The sequence below is a fragment of the Mesoplodon bidens genome (assembly GCF_964165515.1).
Source record: "Mesoplodon bidens genome assembly, chromosome: 8".
Lineage (NCBI taxonomy): Eukaryota > Metazoa > Chordata > Mammalia > Artiodactyla > Ziphiidae > Mesoplodon > Mesoplodon bidens.
This window is the reverse complement of record NC_138165.1, coordinates 44,216,132-44,227,736: the sequence shown is the minus strand read 5'-3', so window position 1 is coordinate 44,227,736 and position 11,605 is coordinate 44,216,132. Positions and strand designations below refer to the sequence as shown.

The following is an 11,605-nucleotide window of genomic DNA, read 5'->3' as shown; positions in this document are numbered from 1 at the left end:
GAAGATTGAGCCATATTACTAGTGTAATCAAACATTAGAACAGTCTTGGAACAGGCAAGCAAAGTATTCAGAAGGCTGAATCGTGGCTGCACGCCTAACTGATTTCAACCATGACTTGTACACTGTGAGACAGCACAGATACCTTATGCAGATGGTTCAGTAGCAGAATGGCAGTTGGTTTGCTCTTAATAGAAACAACATAAATGCAACTAACAATCTAGAGACAGACAACGGCCTTATTCGTATGCTGAAAATCTGGTTGTATCCCTCCAGTCCACACACCATTCACTGTGCAGTCTGTCGATGAGTAAACACATAGTGCAGGATTCATTCAGTGGGATCTAGGCCTTGTGGTCTAACCAAAATCAATTGTTGGTCGATACTGCAATACCATGGGGTATGGGGGTATGACTGATACAAAGGGCCATCCTGAGGGCAGACTTGTGAAGCTGAGCAGTCAGACACCGAAAGTTTTTGCCTCTTAGTCTCCATCTTGTCATGTAGATGAACTCCATAGTATGGTCCTTCCCCATAATTTCACCATTGCACAGCACATCCAGCTCATAAGAACTTGGAAGTTTTAGTTTTAAACTTAGAAATTCTTTAATAGTTCCCACAGTTATACGTGTAGAACACCAAATGAATTTCTTCATTAAACCCTTTACTACATTGTCCCCTGATTGTCCATTATTTCATAAACAATCTAGACATATAGCAATCTGTGGGTCGCTTCTGTGATAGTCTTTATCATCTTGATTTTCATCACCTTCATCTACTTTAGGCTTGGCAACTTTTGAAGTATCATCTTGTCCATTTTCTTGAGGCTTGTTTTTCTTCCAAAATTCAGACTCCCACTCAAGTTCTTATTCTCGTAGTCCAGGGACAAACTTAAATATAATTTCCTCTAATGTGTTATCCAGCTTCAACATTTCTAACGGGTTTGTCTCATAAACCTGGTTGCCACACCTTGGACAATCATTGCTGTCTTCAAAGTGCTGGACAATACAAGTCTTACAGAAGGTATGGAGGCATTCCGTCACTGTAGTTGGCTTGATCAGATACAGATATAGCAGGTAAAGATTGAAATGTAAGGATTGATGTAAGGATTGATGTAAGGATTGAAATCTTTCACCAGGTGTTTCCTCTGGGTAGCCATTCGTGGTTAGCTAGGACTGGCTCTAGTAGTTCAGGCAAACAGGGGTATTAAGTGGATGAAAGTATGATCCCAGGAGCTGGTGTGGAGTTCCCAACTGGATGTCTTGAGGCATGAGAACTAAAATCCAGACTTCTCATGAGATCGCTGGTCATCACTCCTTTTGGTGATTCTGCTTTCCCATATAGTTCTGGAGGCAGGAAGTCTGAAATCAGGAAGGCACCATGGTTGGGTGCTGGCAAGAGCCTTCTTCTGGTTTGCAGGTGGCTGACCATGGTTGTATCCTCACACATGTGAAGAGCAGAGTAGAGGAAGCAAGCTGTCTCGTGATTCTTTGGCTGCACTGCAAGACGTGGGATCTTGATTCCTTGACCAGGGACCGCTGGACCACCTCCAAACTCTTTCTTTTTTTTTTTTTTTTGCGGTACGCGGGCCTCTCACTGTTGTGGCCTCTCCCGTTGCGGAGCACAGGCTCCGGACGTGCAGGCTCAGCGGCCATGGCTCACGGGCCTAGCTGCTCCGCAGCATGTGGGATCTTCCCGGACCGGGGCACGAGCCTGTGTCCCCTGCATCGGCAGGCGGACTCTCAACCACTGCGCCACCAGGGAAGCCCCAAACTCTTTTTTAATCTGAATACTCTCACTCCCTCCTCTTGTTGCTCCCTGAGGCCTTCACTCATACACATCCCCCAAACTCAGGAGATTAGCATAAATTCTTCAAAGCTCTGTAAAAGATAAGAGTGTAGTTGTCTTCTAGCAGCTTCTTGTAAGCTACAAAAATCTATTCTTTTGGTGAACCCACTGGACATAATTTTAGTCCTCTTTTACTTGTCCTTTCAGCATTTGACATGGTGGTCACTCCTTCCTTCTTGAAGTCTTTTCTCCTGACCCCTGTGATGCCCACATCTGGCTTTCCTCCCATCCTTCAGGCCAGTCTTTCTCAGTCTCTTGGAAATCTTCTCTTTTAACCTTTAAGGACTAGTCTCCCATTCTTACTTTCCTCCCTCCTCTGCACACTTTCTCTGGGTGATCTCATAAGCCCTAATGCTTTAACTATTATTTGCATGAGGATGGTTCCCACATCTTTATCTCCAGAACTTCCTGAGCTCCAGTCTTACCATCCACGCAAGCAACTTGTCCATCTGGTTGTCTCATGAGTACATACAGCTCAGCATTTCTCAAACAAATAATTATTTTCCCTCTTAAGCCTGCTGTTACTCTTATATTGCCTTCCTTTTTTTTTTTTTTTTTTTTTGCGTTACGCGGGCCTCTCACTGCTGTGGCCTCTCCCCTTGCGGAGCACAGGCTCCGGACGCTTGCCTTCCTTTTTGAATAGATTTCCAAGCTGCATATCTGCTTGTCATCTGATTCCTCCTCTGACAGCCCTACCAATTACCAAGTCCTGGAAATTTTTTTTTTAAATAAATTTATTTTATTTTTGGCTGCATTGGGTCTTCTTTGCTGTGCACGGGCTTTCTCTAGTTGTGGCGAGTGGGGGATACCCTTCGTTGTGGCGTGCGGGCTTCTCATCACGGTGGCTTCTCTATGTTGTGGAGCACGGGCTCTAGGCGTGCGGGCTTTCAGTAGTTGTGGTGGGTGGTCTCAGTAGTTGTGGCTCATGGGCTTAGTTGCTTCACAGCATGTGGGATCTTCCCCGACCAGGGCTCGAACCCGTGTCCCCTGCATTGGCAGGTGGACTGTTAACCACTGCACCACCAGGGAAGTCCCAAGTCCTAGAAATTTTGAATTACTTTGGGAAATCACTTTCAAAACCACTTATGTCTCACTCTTGTAACTTCCACTTGCCCACTTGTCTGTATTCCTGACCATCTCATAATTGGCCTTTCTTCTATCAATCAGTCTAGCTCTGCTTCCAAATAACTAGTCCTCATGATGCAGTCTGAGAGGTCATCCCAGTATGTAAATTGAACCATGTTATTTTCCTGCTTGAACTCTTCATTGGTTTCCTGCTGCTCTTAGAATTAAGTGTGAATTTCATCAGCGGCCAACAAGACCCTTCATGATCCTATCCCTTCTTACCTCTCCAGCACATCACAGTGTATTCCTTTTCACCCTGTGCTCTGTTCATAGTGACCTTGAAGTCTTTGCATAGGCTCTTTCCTCAGATTGGAATACATTCCCCTCAATTTGACCACCTGGTCAACCCCTGCCCATTCCACTTTTTTTTTTTTTTGGTGAGACAGACCTGTGCTTAGATGTTGCTTGCTCTCCATGCCTTCTGTGACTTCTGAGATGCCTTCTCTAGTCCCTCCAACCAGGGTTAGGTGCCTCCTCTTTACTCTCACAGCACCTGTAACTAGTCCTATTCAGCATCTATTCTTCTAGGTTGCAGTTGCCAAAGGTTGCTTATCTTTCCCATAGACTAAACTCTGGGAAGGAAGGGTTGGTCTTTCCTGCTCTTATAGCCCTACTGCTTGCACAGTGCCTAGTAGAAGCTCTATACATATTTAATAACTGAAAAAAAAAAGATCAGAAAGAGGAAGCTAGGAATATGGGCTCTGGAGTGAAAAAAAAAAAGAAAAAAACCCTTGGGTTTAAATCCCACCTTTGCCCCTAATAGTTATATGACCACTGCTACTTGCTATATGACCTATGTTGACCTCCTGAAGCCTCAGTTTTGTCATATGTATTATGGGAATAATAGTAAAACCAAATTTACAGAGTTGTTTTCAGACTTCTGTGAGATAAAGCATGCAAATCGATTAGCCCCGTGACTGGAACATGGTCATTGCTCAGTTAATGTCACTATTAGTAGTACCATCCTTGCAAGGCACACAAAGTCTAAAACCAGACTGCCAGGATTCAAATCCTGGCTTTAAAAGCAGAAACAGACTCACAGAAACAGAGAACAAGCTAGTGGTTGCCAGAGGGGAGGGGTGGGTCGGATGGGCAAAATAGGTGAAGGGGTTAAGAGGTACAGATGACCAGTTATAAAATAAAAAAGTCACATGGGTGTAATGTACAGCACAGGGAATATAGTCAATAATTTTGTAATAGCTTTGTATGGTACAAAATCTATAAAAATATCGAATCACTATGTTGTGCACCTGAAACTAATATAATATTGTAGTTCAACTATATTTCAATTTAAAAAAACCCTGGTTTTACATCCTACCAGGCATGGGACCTTGGGCAAGTTGTAGGCATGGGACCTTGGGCAAGTCGTTAACCTCTCTGTGCCTCAGTGTCCACATCTTTTAAATGGGAAATTAACAGTATATGCCTTAAGGTATTATTGTGAGGGTGAAATGAGTGACTGTGACAAAGATTCTCTCCTTGACCAGACTTTATAGTCATGCTCTTTTGAGCCCTCTGCTCGACTAAACCTGACCCTTTGGCCTCTGTCTCCATCCCTGTAAAGTCTAGTTTTAGCAAGAATCTTGTCAAGTCAGTTTAGCCAGAATACTCCACTCTTGATATCTGATCACTCTTGACGTGATCAAATTCCTCATCACCCACCATCTCCCTGGTGATGTCTGATCACCCTTACCTGCCTTCAGCAAGAATCCTGTTAGGTTCGTGTAGCAAGAATTATGCTACCCTCTGAGATAATTTTTTATCCACAGACCCCTCTACTCTTCTCCTAGGCTGTAAATTCCAGTTTTTAATTTGTTGCATTCAGAATTGAGCCCAGTTCTATATTGAGATATTTTTTCTCCTATTGCAGTAGTCCTGAATAACAATCTGTTTTTATTGGTTAAACTACTGTCAGGGTCTAGTTTTTCTCTGACACCTGGCATACTATGTCAGGCTATGGGAACAGTTGCCATTATTATTGCCTGTATAAAAAGGAAACTGCCCTTGCCTAAAGGAAATAATAAAGTTTAATTTTTATTCTCAGCCTCTTTCTGGAAGGGTAAGAAATATAACAGGAGCTGACAGTATTGTTCCAAATGAAAAGCAAAACACTGTCCATCTTTTAGACATTGGGCCCATTCAGTGCTTAGCAGCAGGTGATCATAAAAACCCAGATTTTTTCACAAAGCAGATTATATAGGGATTTGTGACCAAACCTTCACTTTCTCAGGGATTTTCTGGTATTATGCAGTGAAAAATGCTGTGTTTTGCAAAGCTCAAAACTCATGGTATCACATGGGTAAAAATTATTTACAGTTGCTGTGGAATCATTTTAAATATTTTATATGATCAGAGAAGATGCTGGTAGGTTGCTTTTAATATGTGATATTTCAAATGTATAATAATGCTTTCTTTTTCTGAATTTCCACCATCCCTAGTCTTTCACTTCATGAAGAAGCGTATACAACTCAGTTCTAGTCTTTTGTATTAACTCTCACATAAACAGAATTTCCGTGTCAATTTTGGAAGTTTTCAAGAAATGTGTTTCTTATGAGAGCCTAAGAGCTGGGGGTAATTAATACGCAAATGAACAAATAGTAGAAGGGAGTGATATATCAATGCCAGAGTTCTGTAAGTAGCAAATAACTTTTCTACAATTAGAAGCAGCATGCTTTATGATTTTAGTCACTGAATAAATAAACAGGGAGCCTGCGAAACACTGAGTCTTATAGGTGAGAATGAGTGTGGGAACCAAGGAGGTAGAAGTCTCTAAGAAGCCCCAAGCTCTAACATACTAGTTTAAAGAAAAAAAAAAATCCCCAGGAGAAGGAATTGTCATGAAAAGAGGTTAAACTTGTATAAATATGGTGACTCTATTTTTATCTCCTTGCATTAATTGAAAGCTGTTTTTTTGTCTGATAACATTTCCTTTCCAGTAGAAAATACTTATTAGGAGACAATTTTCCACAGGTCTCTTGCGTTTCTGCATATCTTGTGAGTAGAGGGACTGGGTGCCTTTGTCTAGACTATCTTTTCAAGGATACAGCTTGGAAGATAAGATAGTGTCTCCCTTCAGAACAAAGGGCAGGCTCATCACAAAAGGTTTGGGTTCCCAAAGCTCAGGGTTCCTCTTCTGCATTTCCAACCTGCTGAGTGTGCAGGTGTTTCCCTTTTCATATCCCCATGAAGGAATTGCATGTCCTCAAATGACACAAGAAAATGATAATACTCTGGCTACTACTATTGCTATAAAACTCTCTATATATCTTTAGATATCTGTATCTATATATATCTATATGTATAGATATAAAGGAATCTTGTTTCTTCTGCCAGTACCCAGTGAAGCTGTGTGTGGCAGCTAATTTGCTGCTTGCAAGTAGGGTTAAATCTCAGAACCCTTCAAAATTCTTGACAATACTTTTCTTATGTTCTATTTCCAGAAAGACAATTTATATATTCTTTGCTCTCCCTTAATAATTCCTTGTTTTGAGTTTCCTTTACATCATTTTTTTCTTATTCCTTGTCTCAGCCACCTATAAACAACATATAGAGATTTTCCTACCATTCTTTTTTTTTTTTGGTACACGGGCCTCTCACCGCTGTGGCCTCTCCCACTGCGGAGCACAGGCTCTGGACGCGCAGGCTCAGCGGTCATGGCTCACGGGCCCAGTGGCTCCGCGGCATGTGGGATCCTCCCAGACCGGGGCACGAACCCGCGTCCCCCGCATCGGCAGGTGGACTCCCAGCCACTGCGCCACAAGGGAAGCCCTTTCCTACCATTCTTAATGATTTACTGCATCACTGATCTCTCTTTCTATTACCAGTCCTGAAGCACCTCCCTTGGGAACATCTTTATACTCCCTTTCCAGATTCTCAGATGCCTCAGTTCCAGTGGCCTCCATTAAAAAAAAGTACTTAATCACCTGGTTTGAACTTAGTCAAACTAAGTCAAACTTAGTCAAACATCAGTCAAAACTCCATTGCCTGCAAGATCTCAAATTTTGAAATTTCCTCTTCTCACCGCGGCCTCGTCTTTCTCCTCTTCTACTCTATCATTCATCCTTAACTAGCTCCTGGCCTCATCTTTTCTTTTAGTCCTTTGATATACTTCTCTCAATTCTCCCTTTACTTAATTTGATTATAATATTGAGTACTAAATACTCTTTTGTGCAAACTCTCTTTTCTCACAACAAATTAGGAGGATAGGCACTATTACTATCTTGATTCCTCAGACTAAAAATTTGAGACTTAGGGGTGAAATAAAATTCCCAGCACTACAGAGGTAGCAAGTTACAGAACAAGGGCTTCATTTAAAGCCTGATAAACTCTAGATCTATATCTGATTTCTGGCTTTACCAGCTAGTTTGTAACGATGAACTTTTTAAATCCTATAGGCTACTCCCTAGAGTATTAGACTATTGTATATTGAAAAATAAAGTTAAAAATCTGGATAAATGTACCTATAAAATCCCTGCTACTTTCAGATTCGTTCTACCATTCAGCAACTTTTTTTTTTTTTTTTTTTTGCCATACGCGGGCCTCTCACTATTGTGGCCTCTCCCGTTGCGGAGCACAGGCTCCGGACGCGCAGGCTCAGCGGCCATGGCTCACGGGCCCAGCCACCCCGTGGCACGTGGGATCTTCCCGGACCGGGGCACGAACCCACGTCCCCTGCATCGGCAGGCGGACTCTCAACCACTGTGCCACCAGGGAAGCCCCCATTCAGCAACTTTTTGATCACAGGTTGTTGTTAACTTTCTATCATATTTCTCACAGTGATTGTTTAAAATCTTCTCCAAGTTCCTCAAGCCTCCAATCTATACTAGCCTCTCTGGTTTGAAGTCATCAGTAGAAGCTCACAGTTCATTCCACTGAGGTTCATTCTCTTTCTCTTTCTTACTTCTTTCTCTCAGGATGCAATACCTTCCAAGCCTAGACCTTCCATCTATGGCATGACCCCACCTCTTCTTCCAGGACATCACTTCATTAATTGTGCCCCCTCTCTTACTTCTTTAACCATAAACAATCCTCTCTTTAATGGCACATTAAAAAATTACTCTTACTCTTATAACTGCCAAGGCTTTATTTGCATTTTACTTTCTTGTATTTGGATTTCACTCCCTTCACTCACTGAAATGTGGGTCTCAGAAATACTGGTCACAAAAATCAGTAAGTGTTTTGTAAACACTCAGTTTAATCCCCTTCTGTTAGTTATCATTTTCACTACTTCTCTATAGCTTTTGATACTCCTTGTTTCCAAGTAAAAGCAAATGGCCAGAACTCCAAGCAAGGTCTCTGAATTTAGAACCAGCTTTGAACTTGGACTCTTCAACTAAACTAGCTATGAAATCTTATATTTTAACCTCTCTGAGCCTTAGTTTCCACATCTCCAAATGAGAACTTTTATATATACCTTCATGTTTCTTAGGAAGATAAAATGAAATTATTACTATAAAGTTCTGAGCATGTTTCTGATGAATAAGGAATCTTCAATAAATGACAGCTATCTCTGTTATATCATTAACACAGTGTCTGATACATAGTAATTTGTTTCTGTTTTCCTCCCCCAACTTCTCTTATTTTATGTGATGTTTCATATTATTTGTTTTCCATTTACTTTTTGGACAGATATTTTCTTCTTTCGTTGGTCTTGTCTTCTTCTAACTCTATGTTTCCAAACTTAATCCTTAGACCACTTATTTTATCTTTTTATAGTTGTGTCTTTGTCCAGTTGTATCCTCTCCTGCATTTTCTACTATCATATTTATGCCAGGGATATCACGATCTATGTCTCTAGTGCCAAGTATTTTAAATCAACGATTATAAAATTACAGAATATTTGAGCACATGATCATTATAAAAATTCAAATAACAAATATATAAAGAGTAAAACATGAAATTTCCTCTCCCCACCAACATCTACTCTTAGAACATCTGCTATGTCTTTTGGGTTTAGAGGGTGGGACATGTGTTATTATACAGATTTTTCTGTGCATTTGTATCCAACCAATAAGCAACAACATAGAGGATTTGATTTTTTAACATAATGTAATCCTAAATTCTTAATCTGCATTTCCATTTTCGTGTTATAAACTTTCACCTGGGTATCCCAGTGTAAAATTGACGTGCAAGCTGTACAAAACTACACTCATGTCCCTTCCTGAACAGCATCTACTCCTGACTTCTCTGTCTGCCTGGTCCTTGTGGATAAACTTAGTCACTTTGCCCTCTCCCTCTCCTTTATCCCCCACCACATCAAACCGTTTGCCAAGTTGTATAAATTCCAACTCTACAGTGTCTCTTTTGTCCTGTTTCTTAAACTCTCTGAGATATTTTGGATCACACTGATAGTGTGATTCAGACTACCAATTTGTATAAGAATTGCTTTGTATTTCAGTTTTGTAGGAAAGGTTTTTCTCCCTTCCTAGACCAGTGCCAAGTTTTAGACTCTTGTTTGTTCTTCCATTCTGTGTTTCCCCCATCACACTTTAATTCTTTATCACTCTCTGCTTTTGCTACTGCAGTAGAAGCTCCTCAAGAGCAGAGACCACATTCCTCACTTTCAGTTTCTTAATAGGTTCTCCATCTTGGACATTTATGTTCCCTTTTCAGTGCTAAATCAAACAATGGTGCTTCTTACCATTGATTTTTAAAAATTTTTATTGGGATATAGTTGATTTACAATGTTGTGTTAGTTTCAGGTGTACAGCAAAGTGAATCAGTTATACATATACATACATCTACTCTTTTTTAGATTCTTTTCCCGTATAGGTCATTACAGAGTATTGAGTAGAGTTCCCTGTGCTATACAGTAGGTCCATATTAGTTATCTATTTTATATATAGTAGTGTATGTTTGTCAATCCCAGTCTTCCAATTTATCCCTCCCCCTCTTAACCCCCCAGTAACCATAAGTTTATTTTCTACGTCTGTAACTCTATTTCTGTTTTGTAGGTAAGTTCATTTGTAGCCTTCTTTTCGATTCTACCTATAAGTGATATCATGATTTTATATTTTTTGCTATACAGTAGGTTCTCGTTAGTTATCTACTTTATATATAGTAGTGTATATATGTTAATCCCAATCTCTCAATTCATCACCCCCCCACCATTGATTTTTGAACTTGATTTGATGAAGTGTGGGAATTTTCCCACCTCTAGTGTCTTCCTGCCTTAGTCTGTTCTGCACACCTTGGGAGAAAATATTCATAAAACCCAGCTCCAATCATGTCATTCTTTTGCTGAAACTGTTTGTTGGCTCCCCACTGACTACTGAATATGTATACAGTTCTTCTCTTGGTGTCAAGGCCTTTCATGATATGATTCCAAAATATCTTTCTGGTTTATCTACTCCCGGTTGTCATTCCCTAAGCTCTAGATTACTCATATTCCTCCCAGTCCTTGCTAGTCAAGTTTTCATAGGCCTTATTCTCTAGCTTTGCTGTCTTTCTAAGACTCTGTCTATATTTAGGAGCCCTGCCTTCATCTCCATTTATAGATATTCTACCCATCTTAAAGCTTCATTTCAAATGACACCACCCATAATCCTGCTGGAATTAATCATATTTTATCTTTTTTTTCCCAGCTGTTTGGGACTTTGTCAGCAGCGACCCTATCTTGGTCGTCTGTGTACCTCTTGCAGTGTCTTGCACAGTGCATGGATATATGGAAAATTAGGTGTCAGGAGTTGCTGATGGAGGCAAACATAACTTTTGGGGGGTGGGTAACTACTTCTGGAGGGAGAAAATAGGGAATAATAGCAATTAATTAATGAATTTTTAATTTATCCAATACATATTTATTGGATAGATACTGTGTACTGGGCACTGTGCTAGGCACTGAAATGTCATGGAAAATGGGCAACATTACCTCTGTCCTCAAAGAGTTTAAAATTAAGAAAAGAGAACAATTGTAATAAATAATTAAAGAGTAGAGGAAGTATAAGGTACAGTGGGGACACATAGCTGAAGAGTCTGACCTGTCTGCTGAGGATGGGGGAAGTGACAAACTGAAGGAAATATAGGATCTAGCCACAGACAATGGGGTAGGTGTGGCAGATTGTTTCATACAGGGAAAATAGTAAGTCTAATGGCCTTGTGGTTAGAATTCACGGGACGCATGAAACAAGTTTGGTGCAGCTGGTGTATAGGGTAAGCAGAGTGGCAAGAGACATAGTGAAGAGGTCCAATCACAGAACCATGTAAACCATGGTAAGGAGTTTGAATTTTTCCACTAAAGGACAATAAAAAACCATTAAAAGATTTTGAAGCGGGGAATGACTTGATTAGATTTATGTTTTGCCAGTTTCCTTTTGGTGACAAATAGAGGTAGAATAAATTCAAGGAGATATATTAAAGTTGTTTTAGAAATCCAAGCAAGGTGGAGAGAGAGAGAGAAAGAATATGAATGAATGATGACAATAACTTATCTTAGGGATGTAGCTGTGCAGATTTGAAAACTGTGTAGGAGACTGCACAGCATAGTAGTTAAAAACTATGGCTTTCTGAATTTTCACTTCATATTTTTTAGGTGAACAACTTGGCAAGTTAGCTAACATCCCTAAGGTCAAGTTTCCTCATCTCTAAAAATGGGAATAATAAAGAATTCAACTACATAATGCATGTAAAAGCTTTTTGC

The 11,605-nt window shown here is 40.3% G+C and overlaps 1 pseudogene across 1 annotated transcript; it reads right to left on the bottom strand.

Moving 5' to 3' along the window:
* Positions 1-355: 355 nt before the first annotated feature.
* On the bottom strand, positions 356-1,352 carry LOC308621387 (polycomb group RING finger protein 5-like; annotated as a pseudogene). The gene has a single exon. The product of its transcript is annotated as a polycomb group RING finger protein 5-like (transcript).
* Between the last annotated feature and the right edge of the window lie 10,253 nt (positions 1,353-11,605).